Source organism: Dromaius novaehollandiae, chromosome 5 (assembly GCF_036370855.1).
Source record: "Dromaius novaehollandiae isolate bDroNov1 chromosome 5, bDroNov1.hap1, whole genome shotgun sequence".
In the NCBI taxonomy this organism is placed as follows: Eukaryota; Metazoa; Chordata; class Aves; order Casuariiformes; family Dromaiidae; genus Dromaius; species Dromaius novaehollandiae.
The window spans coordinates 14904611-14919841 of NC_088102.1; the positions used below are offsets into that span (position 1 = coordinate 14904611).

The 15231-nt window shown below is 42.1% G+C and overlaps 1 protein-coding gene across 3 annotated transcripts in view; it reads left to right on the forward strand.

Moving 5' to 3' along the window:
• The first annotated feature begins 44 nt into the window (after positions 1 to 44).
• SETD3 (SET domain containing 3, actin N3(tau)-histidine methyltransferase) overlaps positions 45 to 15231 on the forward strand; it is a 62813-nt gene continuing 47626 nt past the window's right edge. The window contains exons 1-2 of one of the 3 annotated variants that reach the window (XM_026111340.2): positions 45 to 230; positions 753 to 817. The gene's annotated coding sequence lies outside the window, so the exon portion shown is untranslated. Of the gene's footprint in view, positions 231 to 752; positions 818 to 1025; positions 1087 to 15231 lie in introns of all 3 variants that reach the window. The other 2 variants (XM_064512093.1, XM_026111339.2) reach the window with 2 other exon arrangements.

Sequence of the window (15231 nt, forward strand, 5' to 3'; positions counted from 1 at the left end):
GGTCGCTGGCGATTGGCCGCCACGGGTCTCGAAGGGGGCGGGGCCTCCTGTGTCGGCGCGGCTGGGCCAATGGCGGGGGGGGGGCCGGGCGCGGGGAGTGCGGGGCTCGGGCTAGCTCGGCCGCCGCCTCCCGCCGCCCGCCCGCCCCCGGCAGCGGTGTCCGGCGAGAAGAGCTCGGCTTCGGCGCCGCTCGCAGCAGGCGAGGCATAGCCGCCTCTGCCGCGCGGGAGGTAAGGCGGGGCCCCGCCCGGCGCTCCCCCCTCCCCGCTGAGGGGGGGCCGGCGCTGCCCCCCCCGCCCCCACCCCCGGCCGGCCCGGGGCCCCCCGGCGCGGCCCGCCCCGCCGCCTCCCCTTCCTGTGGGACGCGCGGCTCTTTCCGGGCACCTTTCTTCCCCCGCGGGGCGCGCAGCGCCGGCCCAGGCCTCGCTGTCCCCCCTCGCTCCCGTCACGGCGCTGCCCCCCGGCGCCTTCCGCCCGGGTTTCTCCGCGGGGGCCCCGACTCGCCGTCGCGGGAGGCCCGGCGCCCACTCGCGCCCTCGCGGGCGGCCGTTAGCGAGCCGTTAGCCGCCGCGCGCCCACGCGCCGCGCCCCCTCCGCGCGCGGGGCAGCGCCTGCCTCGCCACCGCCTCCCGCTCGGCTCCGCTCCCCCCTCTGGGGAGACGCAGCCTCCGTCCCACTCGCCGGGGGAAGCGGGGTGACGCCGCTCCGCCTCCCGGCTCCCACTCGTCATCCTGTTTCTCTCTCCCACTTAGTTGCCGGCGGAGACTGGCACGCTCCCCGCGGCCCACCGCCTGCCTGCTCTGCTGCTCCGATGTGGGTGGGTTTTGTTTAAACCCGGTCTGCGCGATTTCAGAGTGAGCGAGGCAGTGGCGTTCGCTTCTTAGCGCTCGTTTCCCCTGCCGCATCCCTTAGACGTTGATAAGAAAGCAGAGTTAAACAAATGGTTTGAAACTGCTTTCTCCATGATGTAATTCCTTTTTTTATATGTGACACATTTTGAATACTCCCTACTCCTACTTCTTTAGCTTTCCAAAGAGCCTCCCATACCTCCAGTTCTCAGGATCTGGCTCAGTAACATTTCTGCTGGTATGTGGTTCTTTAGTGCCTTTCCATGGCACTATTTTGTTTCTCTTTCTTGTGCAGTCTGTAACCTGCTTTTAATAAAAGGGCTAAACCTAACAGGAAAAAAAGGTGGCTCTTAAAATTGGAATAAACGTTTTGCATTTAAGCCAAGTATCACTTAAACTGCTTATCTACAGGGAAATTACTCCTGCAACAGCCTAGGTGTTGCAACCTCTCCATATTACTACAGAAGCTGCTGAGACGGAACTTGTAATGAAACTGTTCCTCATCTTCCTTTCCCGCTCAGAGCGGAGTTGCTTAAGCCAAGGCTGTACTTCGCATGTGTCTAATTCTCAACAACTTCCTAACTTCTACATTAGAGTGGCAGTTCAAAATACAGTATTTTGAAACTACTGTAGATGAGTAAGTGGCTGTAGTATTCTGCACATCTGATGTCTTGTTTGGGTATAAAATAGTAAGCAGGTGTAGAAGTTGTTGGAGGGAATGGCATGATGGGCCAAAAGAGGGAGGTGTTTTGAGATATTTTTGCACAGTTAGGTTATGTAGTATGGTAAAGATTCAAGCATGCTAGCTTTCACTGTAATGGAGGTCTCAGTTATGTTTAGCTAGCTGGATTGACGTATGTGTTGAAATAAAATCTGAAAAATACATCCTTCTCATGGCATGCCTAAAAATAGAGCTAGGGCCTTGGCAAGGAGGGGAGAGGCCCAAGCCCTGAAATAATTTGTAATCTGTACGTTGCTGTTTCCAGTTAGAGGTGGTCTGAGCTGTATGCTAAAGTTAGATCTGAAATTTTAAATAGACTTCTAATTGTGATATTGTACATAACTTAAAACACATTATGTCCTTCTGTATAGAAAAGTGAGCATCTTAATGACATTTTTATTGCAATTAATACAATGAACTTGGATATAATACTTAAGCATAATGATGCTGATTATACAGTTAAACTGATATATTGGGTATTTTTTAGAAAATGAGTGTTTTAGTGGTTCTTTAGAAGAAAGACAGTCTGAGGGTATCGGAGATATCAGTGGATCTGTATTTTTACTACCAGAACATTGTAACGTTCAGCACTTGGTAAAGTAAGGTAGGACATACCATGATGCCAGTGTGTTAAGCAACAAGTGTTTTTGTAGGCCTGGGCTGTTTTGTTAGTTCTGTCTGTGCCCTTATCCTTTAACCAGGATGAATTGCTTTTTTCTCAATTAGGAGTTTTAGGTCAATAGAGTGATGTTAATATATTTTTTTTTTTTAAATGAGGACTGTATTTCAAAAATGTGAATTAAAAAAAAAACCCTGCTAGTTCTCATCCTCTATGCTTGAAAGAAAGGAATTTGGAAAAACTGTGTGGGAGTCTTCAGGAAGAGCTGAATTCAAGTAAAGAAACAAAATGACAAGAGTGGGATGGCAGAGTGGTGGAGTTTAGCCTGTCCATTTGTTTGTTTATTTTCTCTGCAGAGTAAATATTTTTACTCTTCTGCTCAAAGAGTTGTCTAAGGAGCTGGTTCGTAGGGGAGCCGGAAAGGTTATTAATCATTGAGAGAGAGCCTGAATTATTTCCTGTGTGGCACCTAGTAAGTTATCTTCCCCTGAAGAGCAGCAAGGTGTTTACTGTAAGAAGCATTCTTCCTACCGCAGACAGTAAGCTTTAGTGAAAGCAGAGGAAAAAGAAAACACAATATTTTTAGGTACTAATCAGTTCAGGATTAGCAAGCTGATAAGTGACAGTAATTGTGAAATATTAGCTTGTCTTTGGGATGTTGCCTTATATATTGCTACTCTTCTTTGTTCCCTTAGTATTTTGTGTTATTTTCAATTTAATGGTTTCTTATCAGAAGTTTATACTTCATTTGAGGCAGTTCTGGTTTTAGTATTTAACCGGGTTCAACTAAACTGAAAGAAATAATGTCACACTCTCCACTGAGAGCACTTCCTAGTTTTTTAGTAGTTCTAAGAGTATTTTGAGCATACCAGGTCAGAATATTGTCAAGACAGTGTTCTTTGATTCTAGTTGTAAGACTCAATGTCTTTGGAAGTTGCTGCCTGATAATTAGCTGAATTTGTTAAAATTGGTGGATTTTGTAAATGGATCAAATAAACATTTAGCTAATTTTAGTAGCTACTTTTGATACTATTCTGCAGCATGGCGATTTTTCAGTATCAGAGTAGTATTTATATACCATAATCTTTCCTCAACCTAAAAGCAAAATGGTTTATTAAAGTTTGCTCTTTGCACTGCATGCAACTACTCTGAATACAGCAGTAGTGCTAACTTCTCTTTTTCCAGATGCTTTAGACTTGCAAGAATGTTGGTGAACCTATGATGGTACAGCTTCTCATGGCATACAAGGAATTATGATTCTGTCTGTCCTTTGCCAGCTAACTTATTAGAGGCACTTCAGCTTCCTGGATCTGGTTTCAGAGATTTAAAAATGTTTTAAGCAAAAATAAAGTGTAAAATATGTGAAAGGACCAGTCAAATCTATAAAGCGCATTAGGAGTTTTTGATACTACCTTAAAAGTGCCCTGCTAGTATTGTCTGTTATAGTCTGTGGATCCGCAGCTAGGCTGTGAAGAAGCTTGTATGGTAGTAATTAAACAAATTCAGTGCCCAGGTGTTTTAACATTGCTTTACATTCTTGCTCTTGCCCTTCCTCTGCCATAACCTTTTGTGCTCCCTTTTTCTGTTTTTAGCTACTCTGTCCTACATTGGCTCTTGCCTGCATCTCTTCCACCAAATGACTATTCCAGTTGTTCTGTCCCTGTCTGTCCTTTACCCCTTTTCCCACACTTTCTGCTAATCTTTTCTATACCTTACTCCTTGGAGTGCTGAAGAGGTAGCACTAAAATCTTGCTTTCAGTTCTGGGCTCTGTTGCACAGGCTAGAGCAGAGTACCTGTCAGATGCAGGAAAAATTCCACATTGTCTGTCTTCGAACATGCTGAGCTGTGAATGACTTTTAGCTCAATTTTATCTCCAGTGAGTCGTTTAGATGCCTCAAGGCTGGCCAGGTCTAGGTGATGCAGTATTATAAAGCAAAAGGTAAGTTGCTGAGCCTCTAGCTCCTGATGTCCTAATAAGAACCAAAATAGAATATAACTTCTAATTTGATTCTTCTACATTTTAGAAGGATTTTTGAGCCCAAGGCAAAGTTAAAGGCTGTCAAATGGGACAACAGATTAGTATTTACTTCCTGTTATGTTTTACTCTCAGATGTCTTCTCAATATTTCTGAAGGACCTCTGCTGGAGATGACTGAACAACTGTGCTTGAGCTACCATGGCTTTCAGCCAATGTGTTAATGTAGGCCAAAACTGTCTTTGTAGCTGAAGATGGACTGTAAATGTACCAGTTATAATTAGCTGTTTTGCAGTTGTTTCTGTTAGTGCCAGCAACCTGCACCTGAAAGAAGAGGAGTGTATCTGGGGCTGTTGTGTTAGCACTTTGATTCTTTTGCATGTGGGTCAATTTTTAGATTTTGGGTTTTATATATTTTATTAATATATACAAATATTTATAAAATATATTATGTATGTATAAATGTGTGTATATATATGTTATATACAGGGGGGAAAAAAATAAACTTTAGGGTATGGTAGTGTTGGAATTATGCAACTCCCAACAAAACTAAATCTCTAAGTGCAAGCATTGCATGTATTTTTTAATAAACAGTTAATAGAAATAGCAGAATTTTCCTTTAAAAGTCTTTAATGCTTTATAACACTAGTGTCCAAGCCTTCATGTAGTGTTGTTTTAGTGGAGTGGAAACAGGATATATTCTGTGGGTTTCTTCTTCCACAGAACCTGCATCGTAGGTCCAGTACTTCCCATGTGCTGGATCTCACTCGGCATGTCTATACTGATAATAGTTTAAGAGGACAAGAGTTAAGGGGAATATGCGGCAACCAAGGTGCACCCCGTTTCCTGCCCCACTCAAGCACTCAAGGGTTGGTGGCGGGAGGGGAATGACCTTGAATAACTAGGTTGGAACAACTGTGTTTGTCTTTGTGCCTAGTTCTGGAGACATTTGTTGGTTACCCTTACTTGATGACAAAGCTTGTAGATGTAGCCACATAATAACTTCAGACACTCAGAAAAAGTGCTTTCAGATTTTTGTTTTCTATTGAAATATTTCAGAAGAGTTCTGAAAGATATTTTCGCAAATTTGCCTGTAGGTAATTCAGGTTTCAAGTTTCTTGGTGTCTGCGGTTGTTTGTGAATGTATTTGAGCATATGTATCAATGTATAGAAATGTTAGCCTGGAGAGATGTTTGTCTTGCTCCCTTGATTTATTTTGCTTTTTTGAAGTTCTTAAAAATGGAAGTTTTACTGAACCTTAATTCTTCCAGTCAGCAAGTAAAGTTCCCAACCTGTGGTCTATAAAATGTCAGAAGTTGATCTGTGAACAGTTTGAAGAAAAGAAAAAGGGGGAAAAAAAAACATTTATCATGTGTGAAAGCTTTTTAAGAAAGGCAGTGCTGCCCAAGGTGATCTAAGAATCCCCCCCCCCCCCCCCGATTAAGTTATTTGATTAAAAGATGGCTGAGAAATACTGTTTCTGCAGACTGGGAGCATTCCAAACATTGGAGAGAAGAATTGCACATCAGTAGTAGTACGTAGTCTAGTAGATAGCATTTTATGTACTATCTGTTCATATAGGCAGAAAGTAGGACACCTTAGTTGTCTGAAGGGATATTCCTAAAGTTCAGAGGTCTCGTAGAATGTTTGGAGTTGGAGATTGTCTAGTCCAACCCCTCCTGAAAGCAGATAAATGGGCAAGGTCCTGAGCAGGATTTGCAAGAATGGAGACTCCACAGTTTCTCTGGGTAACCTGTTCCAGTGTTTGGTCATCCATACAGTAAAAGTTTTTTTCATGTTTAGATAGTTTCCTGTATTTTGGTTTGTGCCCATTGCCTGTTCTCTCAGTAGGAACCACTAAGAAGAGTCTGGCTCTATTTACTCTCCCTCCCCCCCCCCCTCCCCTGCCTCCCCCTTCAGGTATTTATACACATTGATAATATCCCCTTGAGCCTTCTCTTCTCCAGGCTGTGCAGTCCCAGTTCTCTCAGCTTCTCCTTGTATGACAGATGCTCCAATCCCTTAATCATCTTTGTGGCTCTTTGCTGGACCTGGTCCAGTATGTCCATGACCTTCTTGTGCTGGGGAGCTCAGAACTGGACATGGCACTCCAGGTGTAGTCTCACCAGTGCTGAGTAGCAGGGAATAATTGACTCCCACAGCCTGCTGGCAACACTCTTACTGATACAGCCAAAGAGGCTGTTTGCCTTTGCCACAAGGATGGTTTGCTGGCTCATGTTCAACTCCTTGTCCACCTTTTCTGCAAAGCTGCCTTTCAGCTTGTTGGCCCCCAACATGTGCTGCTGTGTGAGGTTATTTCTCCCCAGGTGCAGCTCCTTCCGTTTCCCTTTGAACTTCATGATGTTCCTGTCTGCCCGTTTCTCTAGCCTGTCAGGGTCCCTCTAAATGGCAGCACAGCCATCCGGTGTATCAGCCATTTCTCACAGTTTTGTATTGTCTACAAATTTGCTGAGGGTACACTGTCCCATCGTCCAGGTCATTAATGAAGATGTGCAGCAGTATCGGCCTCAGTATTTACCCCCGGGGGTACATCACTGATGACTGGCCTCCAGTTTTGTGCTGCTGATTGCAAGCCTTTAAGCCTGGCAGTTCAGTCAGTTGTCATTCTACCTCACTGTCTGTCTTTTTCTAATCTGTATCCCATCAGTTTGAGGATGTGATGGGAGAGGGTGTCAAAAGCCTTACTAAAGTAAAGATAAACAACATCCACTGCTCTTCTGTCATCCCCTGAGCTAGCCTTCTTTTCTTAGAAGGCTGCCAAGGTCGTTCAGGTGTGATATCCACTTCCTAAATCCATACTGACTACTCCCAATCACCTTTTTGACGTTTCTTTGGAAATGGTTTCCAGGATTATTTGCTCCAATGCCTTCCACAGATTGAGGTGAGGCTGAGTAGTCTGTAGTTCCCTGGATCTTCCTTGTTGCTCTTGAAGTTGGAAGTGACATTTGCTTGCTTTAAGTCCTCAGGAACCTTGCCTGGTTGCCTCAGCCTTTCAAAGACGGAGGCCTTGTAGTGGCACGGGCCAGCTCACTCAGCACTCATGGATCCATCCCATCAGATCTCATGGACTTGTGTATGTCCAGTTTGCTTAAACATTCTCTAACCTGATTCTTTTCCACTGAGCTTAAGTCTTCCTTGCCCTGGACTTCTTCCCCTGGTCTCTGGCACCTGGCATTTCTGAGGGCAGGTCTTATCAATAAAGATTAAGATTAAAAATGTACTGAGTACCTCAGCCTTTTGTCCTTTGTCAGCAGCTCCCCATTCCCATTCAGCAGCAGGCTTATGCTTTCCCTTGTCTTCCTTTTGCTGCTGTTGTACCTGAAGAAGCCTTGCTTGTTGGCTTTCACATCCCTTGCCAGCTTCAACTCTGGGTGGGCTTTGGCTTTCCTAACCTCCTCTCTGCATGCTTGTACAGTGTCTCTGTATGCCTCCTGGGTCACTTGACTCTGCTTCCACCTCTTCTCTGTGTGTGTGTGGGGGGGCACTTGTTTGGTTTTTTTGTTTGAGTTAGTCAGGAGCTCCTTAGTCATCCATGCAAGCCTCCTTTGCTTGACTTCCTGCACGTGGGGATGGGCCCGGGCCCTTCCTGTGCATGGAAGGAGTGATCCTTGAGAATTGCACCTACTTACAGTTCTTAAAATGATGGAGTTGTAACAGAACAGTTTGCCTTCTCATCCTTCAGTTTTTAATTTCAGGTTCTTGGAAGAGGTGAAAGTAACAGGCCACTAGAGCATATCTCATGAAACCAGGAACAGATGCCTGAGTTAGCAAATACTGAGTTATCCATTTATAACAAGTCTCTGGTTCCAGGAAGCTATGCAAGCTTTGTATTGAAGAAAAAAAGAATGAAGCATCAAATGTTTAGACAACAGACTGTGTTTCATCATTTTGGAGACTAAAGTCCAAAGGTGAAAGCATTCTGTCTGGGTGTGTGAATGATATGACATTAGATTTTTTTTACCTGCGTAGACAGTATTGCCAATATATTCTTCCATTGACTGTTGACAGAATGAAATAGTTTGATATCAGTGTGTTTACAAAGTTGGACTTTTTAATGCTTTAAAACCAGTAACAAAATATTTATATCTTACAGTCTTGACTGCTGCCCTACGCCTATTTAAAAGTTAATTCATTCAGTCTTGCTAGTTGAATCCTTGATGTGTAAGCACTTTTTAATGTGTCTGCATAGTTTTGTTTGTCTTTCATTGAACATGCTATTAGGAAGTATGTACAGTTGTGTATTTAAAACCCTTCGACTGATTTATGCAGCTCAGTTTGTATCCTTTCATATAAACAAAACTGGCTTCTCAAAATAAGCTCACAGCATTCTGAGTCAATGCTCCACTGCCCTGTAAGGGTGGTGACCTGTGGCTGGGCTGGGAACTTCCAGGTGGCATGGATAGAGCTACTGGGGTTTAGGAGCTTGAGGAGACTGATGCATTTCAACAGTCCTTTCTTGGTACTCATCACTAACTTCTCTGAATCAGCACAATTTTTCTAACTTCCGCTGCCTACCATGGAGGAGAACACTGACTGGGTTTTGATATTGATGTTTGCAGGCTGCTGTGCATGTATATATGATCTTGCAATTGGATAACCTTTAGTTTGGAAGCTAGCTTCTCCGAATAAAGTGGGTCTCGGCAGGAAGCTGCATGAATTTTTTTTTTTTCCCCCTCCCTTCTCCTGGAGGAATTCTGCTTCTGGAATATTGTTTTTAGATCTGGAGGAAGTAGCCCAAGTTGGCTGGTGGAGAGGGAGAATGGCTGTCTACTTGGGATGACCAGCAACATTTCATCTTTCACTTTCCTATCCAGAGTTGTACTGATGGCATAGTAATACATTAACTCTTCTTAAAATAGAGATGCATCCTTTCTTTCCCTCTGGAGCATGCTGCACCTGATTCTGTCAGTCAGGAGCAAATGAAACTAGTTGTCATACCAATTTGAGAGGTTTTGCGTGTTGGTACTGTTAAGAAGCTGATACAGTCATTGTAAAGCTTGAAAAGTTGCAGAAAATGACTGCTGGATTTTCATGGGGCAGTCAGATTTGGATTGGTGGCTACTCTCTGCTCCTTTTTCTGGAAGTCAGTATTTAAACATTTTTTTCCCAATTTGCTTCTGGCTGATTCTTGGGAGTAATATGATGAGGTTTATAAGGGTTCATGAAACTGCAATTTTTCCACTTCACTGCTCTAATGAGGGGGGAAAAAAAAAGTGGCATTCCTGCTTTCAAGACAATGACAGATAGTGTTGTGATTCCCTCCTGCCACTATAGGATGCTTGGTTTGTACAACTGTTCCTCTGGCTTATTAAATCTTTGAATGGATGCTTGAATATGAGAAACTGTCCAATTGTACTTCGAGTATGGGCATTGCAAAGACTAAAATGAAATGATAGCTTCCTAATGTGATAACTGCTTACTTTATTTTGCAATTTCTTAGAATTAGTCTCTGTAAGTCTGCTGGAGGTAGAGGTGCAAAGCTTTTTGCCTTTTTTTAATAATGATACGAAGAGCCAAAGACTTATTCTGTATACTCTAGCAAACTTAGGCCATAGTCCTAAAGCGTATGCCTACTTTGAAGATGAGAAGTTTAATGTAGTAAGGTAACTTTAGTTTTTCCACCAGAGTTTCACTTTTACATTTAAGAAAGCAAAATTCTTTGAAACTTTGAGTAACATTTTACCTTTTGTAAAGATACAGCTTCCCCCTCCATCCCCCTCCCCCCCGAAAACTCTCAGGAATGGCGGATCAGGTTAATAATAGGAACCTGCTTTGAGCAAATTTCTGCAGACTTTTACCCTGACAGTATATGACACGTTGTCCTAAGGCACGAGACTTGAGCATTCTAGCTTTGGAAAGTACTGCTGCTCCCAGAATGCATTTTTCTCTGGTGGATAGAAATATTACACCAGTATCACCTACAGCGAGACGTCAGGAGCTACTTCTGAATGATAGTCATTAATTGTGTTCATGTTCAGTTCTGTCCTTTGTGTGCTCTCTAAGGAAGAATCCTTTGGTCATTTCCATCCTTAGCCTGACTGGGATGTCCTCTTTCTCTCGATTTAGAAATTTGCCAGATTAGTAGACAATAGGTCTATTTCTGGGAGTAGCCAATCCTCAAACACAGGAACTGGTAAGCAGAATTTTAATGCTAATGCTGCTGTTGTCAGAAGTGACACTGCTGCTTTTTCCCTCGTTCTTGAGATTATGTTGCATAAGAAACAAATTCTTACTTTAGGCTGATGAAGATGAACTTCATCTCGCAAGTGTTCTGATTGTGGTTTGTTGCTTAGTACAATCCCCAGTTCATTGTCCTTTACTGGACAAATTGGGGAGAAAGAGAAACAGTGGTGTTCCTGGTGAGTGAGGTAAGGCCTTAGCTACGGCAGCAGACTTTAGTTCTGAAGTCTCTTTTCTTGAGCTGTTGCACCTTGCTGTGGCACGGGAAGCCATGCACATCTTAAAGGAGATTGGAAGGTGCTGAATCTGCAATGCCCTGGGATTCTTGAAAATTCAAGACACTGAAGTCTGAGGTTAGTGCGCTATCTGTATGCTGGCTTTGCGGGAATGAGATAGCCCTGGGAAAACAGAAATGCAGGTAGTTGGGGAAAGGGAACATTGAACTCTGTTTAGAGGAGTTGGAGACAGGAGATACAGGCTTTAGTTTCTGGGATTCATAAGGGTCCTATAGAAATGGATGCAGCTCCTTACCATGTGAACACTTTGGAATATTGCTTGCAGGGCTTGGCAGTCAGGTCAGCCCTATTCTGGCTGTTGGTGCCTGCCTGGGGGTGGGAGGTTTAGGTGAGTGACATGGCTGGGGATAGGCAGGGTGGGAAAACTGAGGGTTTTCAAAAGGCATGTTACAGTGGTAAGTATAGTTCTTGAGGCAATCCTTTTGTGGAAAAATGCTATTCAATCTTTCTCTCTTAATACAGAGTAGAGGATTTTGTTCAGAAAGCAGTGCATAGTTCAGGGTGTCAGTGGTTTTCCCGAGTGTGTTCTGGAACTGGAAGGGGCAATGTATTTACTCTGTAACATGTTTGCCAAAATAAATGTTTGAGAAATATTTTTTGCTTTGGTCTGTTTTCTCACCTGCAAGCATACCAAAAATGTACTACCAAATAGTTCTGCCATAATTATTCTGAATCAGAAAAATTAAAACTTCTGAGAAGCTGACTGCCATTTACAGTGGCTTGTAGTCTATATGCATTTCATTTTTTTTACTTTACTTCACACCTGAGCTTTCAGGGCTTTGATAAAGTTATACTTAATGTTGCAGTACCTTTCTTGTACCTGGTATCTCAATAAATGCCTATATCAAAAGCTTTATTACTGAAAACCACTGCAGTGTTACTAGCTTGACTAGACTGGGGGGAGATCCTAGAGTTGTCAGCTATGAATGCTAGAAGGTGAAAAGGGGCTTGGAGGAACCTGCTTCTTCATTTCCAAGGTTTGTGATAAAATGATCAGAAAATTGTCAGAAATTTAGCTGAAATTCCCTGTCACTCCTTGTAGAATAATTACCATTTTAACCACAAAATGGGGAGTGGGCTTAAGGCAAGTGGGTTTGGAAAACCTCCCAGCTGTTAGCAACCCTAAATTACATCGTTTATCAGGCACTCTTAGCAGAAACTTTAGAAAAAGTATACTATACCTGTTGTACTTAAATGTTGTGAGAAGTTCCTTTCCTAGCTGTCATAATAGCATTCTTCTGGGTTTCAGAAGTGCTTGGTCTGCCATGGGTATTTCCAGGGATATCAGAATTATGTTATCTTGAAGTGTAAATGTAACTGGGCTTGAGGACCGTGATCTACTCAGTGAGGGTTCCTTAGGGGAGAGAAAATACAGACTTGCCCTGCAGCAGAGCTAATATATAATAATTCTGTTAGGAAAGTTTCTTTTGAGCTATAAAAGAACAGAGGTGCTCTTTTTTCACTTGCATTGTGGTAAATTTGTGTGCTACTATGATTTGCTTCTACCTTTATAAACATTGCAGTATCATACCACTTAATGAAGATACTCCTGTTCTGCTCAAATGTCACATGGATACATGTGGAATTGAATGGTGGTAACGCTGGTAAGAATGACCAGTGGTGTTGTGTGCGTTTTCATAACTGCTAATGTAATTGCACATCCACAGCAGGAATGCAGATGGGTGTCCTGTCTGCGTAGGAAGAAGGGCAACATGACTTCATGAAAGTGGAGTGCCATTCCAAATTTGTTTTCCCTACTGCTGTGAACCTGGTCCTCTTTCAAAATACTATCCAGTGCTTTTCAGAATTGTCCAAGGCACATGAATCACTTGAGATAGATCTCACCTCTCCCCCAGCCCCCAAAATTAACAGCGAATACAGTACCTGATAGATACTTCCACATGCCCTAGAACAGCTTAAGAAAAGGCATACAACAGTGAGGAGAACTCTAGTAGATAAGTTCTCATAATTCATGCAGGTCTGTATTGCAGTTCCTGGCCAAAGCCTAAAAGTCCTTTGCATTAATTATGCATCGAATATACATTTTTGTTTACATTCTCTTGGTTGCGTTTTGTTCTTTATATCAGATAGTCATACTAAGTGCTACCAGTCAGGGTGAAGTGCCAGCATCACCACTCTCTTAGTGAGCTAATCTGCTATGGATAGAAGCTTGATGAAACAGCTGTGCTTCACTCTTAGCTAGAAAATAATACAGCAGTTATTTAAAACTTTTTAGATCCTGTTTTGTAAGAACAGGTTATTCCAGGAAATAATGTAAAACTAGCTGGTTTCAGATATCAATAACTTCAAGCAAAATTTGATTTTGCCCACTGTGTAGTGTCAATACAATGCCCAAATATAGGTTCTTTAGCATTTTGGGGGCTCAGCAGTGGCATTGAAACATTCAACCAATTTAAGTTGTTAAAAGAGGAGCATGTACAATGAAACTGATTTTGACAGCAAGAATCACATGTGCTGTCATATAGCATAACACAGATCTTGAAGCTTGTTGAATCTTTTTACGCTATGGATACCTTCTTCCCTTCCTACATTTCATTAAAAAAATATTTCTAAAACACTCTTTGTTTTTTTTCTTCATATAAGTATAGAGAAAGATGCCTAACATGTTTAAGAAATTCACCTTGACCCACCTCAGTCTGTGGGATGAAGAGAGGTCAAACAGGTCTCTAATTTTAAGTGTGTTATGTATGACTGGTACTAACTTGTACAGTAAGTGGTCTGCTATTGGAAGGGATGTGGAGACTAGGAGGTCCTTATGAATGAAAGAATCATGGTATCTTCAATATATGGTTATATCTGTATCATCTAGCTGCTTGGATGAGAAGCCTCAAAGTTTGGGTTGGTTACATCTATAGAAAGGCCCAAAGAACATGGGGTAAGCACTCGTATAGAAAGTGCTGCCTATGCAGTGACTGGAGATGTGAGTTGTCAGTATGATGGCCCGACAGGAGCAGCCTAGCAGGCAGTAGTAAATTATATCAGAGTTGCAATATGTGTAGAAAGCAGGAGGTAGACAAAGGCATTAAGACAAGAAATAAACAGAACTGTTAGAATTTTTCACTGCGTAGAAATAATCGTGGAGCCACTTGCTGTTAAGTTGCTTGAGGGCATTCCACTTAGGTGGAATTATTGTTGCAATTAAACAGTAGTCCTTGGCATTAAGCATCTCTAGCTTTAAATCTCTTCCTTGGAGATAGTCCAGTTAATTGGAATATATGTTATTGCCTAGTTTTGTATTATTTTTGTCATTGACTATAATGCAATTAAAAAAGGACTTTTTTTAAAAAAAAATATATTGCAATGATACTGAAGCATTTGAGGGTTTGGGGGAGTTTGTTTTGTTTTACTGTTCAGCTAGGCTCGACTTCTTATGCTCTAGCTGTTATGTGAAGCAGACCTAGCAATATAGAGTGAGAGTATTTGTTACGTGCAGGGTCTGGAAAAGAGGAAGAAGCTTGAAAAGTGTGTTGAGGTGTCTTTTCTGCCTATCTTAGAATTTACACACAATACTAAAAATATGTATTTGTAGTCCTCCCCCCTCCCTTAAAAAAAAAAAAAAAAAAAAAGGTAATACATGGGGAAATGATTGATGTTCTTGCTAGGTAAAAGGTTAAAGAGGTTCCACATCTCATTTGGTTGTTAAAATTATTCTGATTGCTAGTGGTCAGGGAGCACTTACGCTGAGGGGCTTGTGAAATGAACACTTTGGGTTCTAAAACCAGTTCCAGTTGGAACAATGTGTGCTTAGATACCACCATCCTGCAGTCTTTAATTTTACCCTAGGATCTGTCAAAATTTTGAAGCGTATCAGTTGTTTTGAATGGGGACTGAACTCCTGCTCTTATTTGTTCACTTTGTGGCAACTGTTTTGCTGTATCTCTATTAAGAAAATACATAGCCTTTAACACAGTATTGCTGCATTTTAACTGTTGCTAATGCCTTTATAGTCATTAGTAAGGGCTTGTGTTCTTACTATTGTCACTTAATCTTGTTCTAAGCAAAGTACAGGAAATACTGATAAAAAAGATCTTAGTCTTTGATAACCTAAGCCATCATTGATATTAAGGTTTCTGGAATGAAGAGAGTGGCAAAGTAGAACTGCAGTTGTTGATGTGCAGTTGTAGTGTCTGTCCTGTATTTAACCCTGTGAAGTAAGTATAGTCTTACTGTTTGTGAGTGCTAGCATGGTTCAAAAACTTGCTGTCTGAAATGGCATGTTTTAAAGTGATTTTGAGCATTGTTTGCCCCATTGCAATGGGAAGTAAAACAGACTATGTTAAGCCATCACAGAAGCTATTTTGGAAATTTGTGAAATTTTTGGTTTTATGGGATTTTTGGAAAACAGTTTAAATACTTATAGGTAAAGTTAGCATGTATCTACTAGTTTGAGTTAGTGTATGAACATGTGAAATTAAATATTGTGTAGTAGGTTATTTCCTGATGTATGTGGGCAGGCTGATACATAAAACCAAAATACCTTTATAACTATAGGTCTTACTTTGAGCTGTGACATACAATTTGATAAAGATCTGGCACACTAACATTTCTGT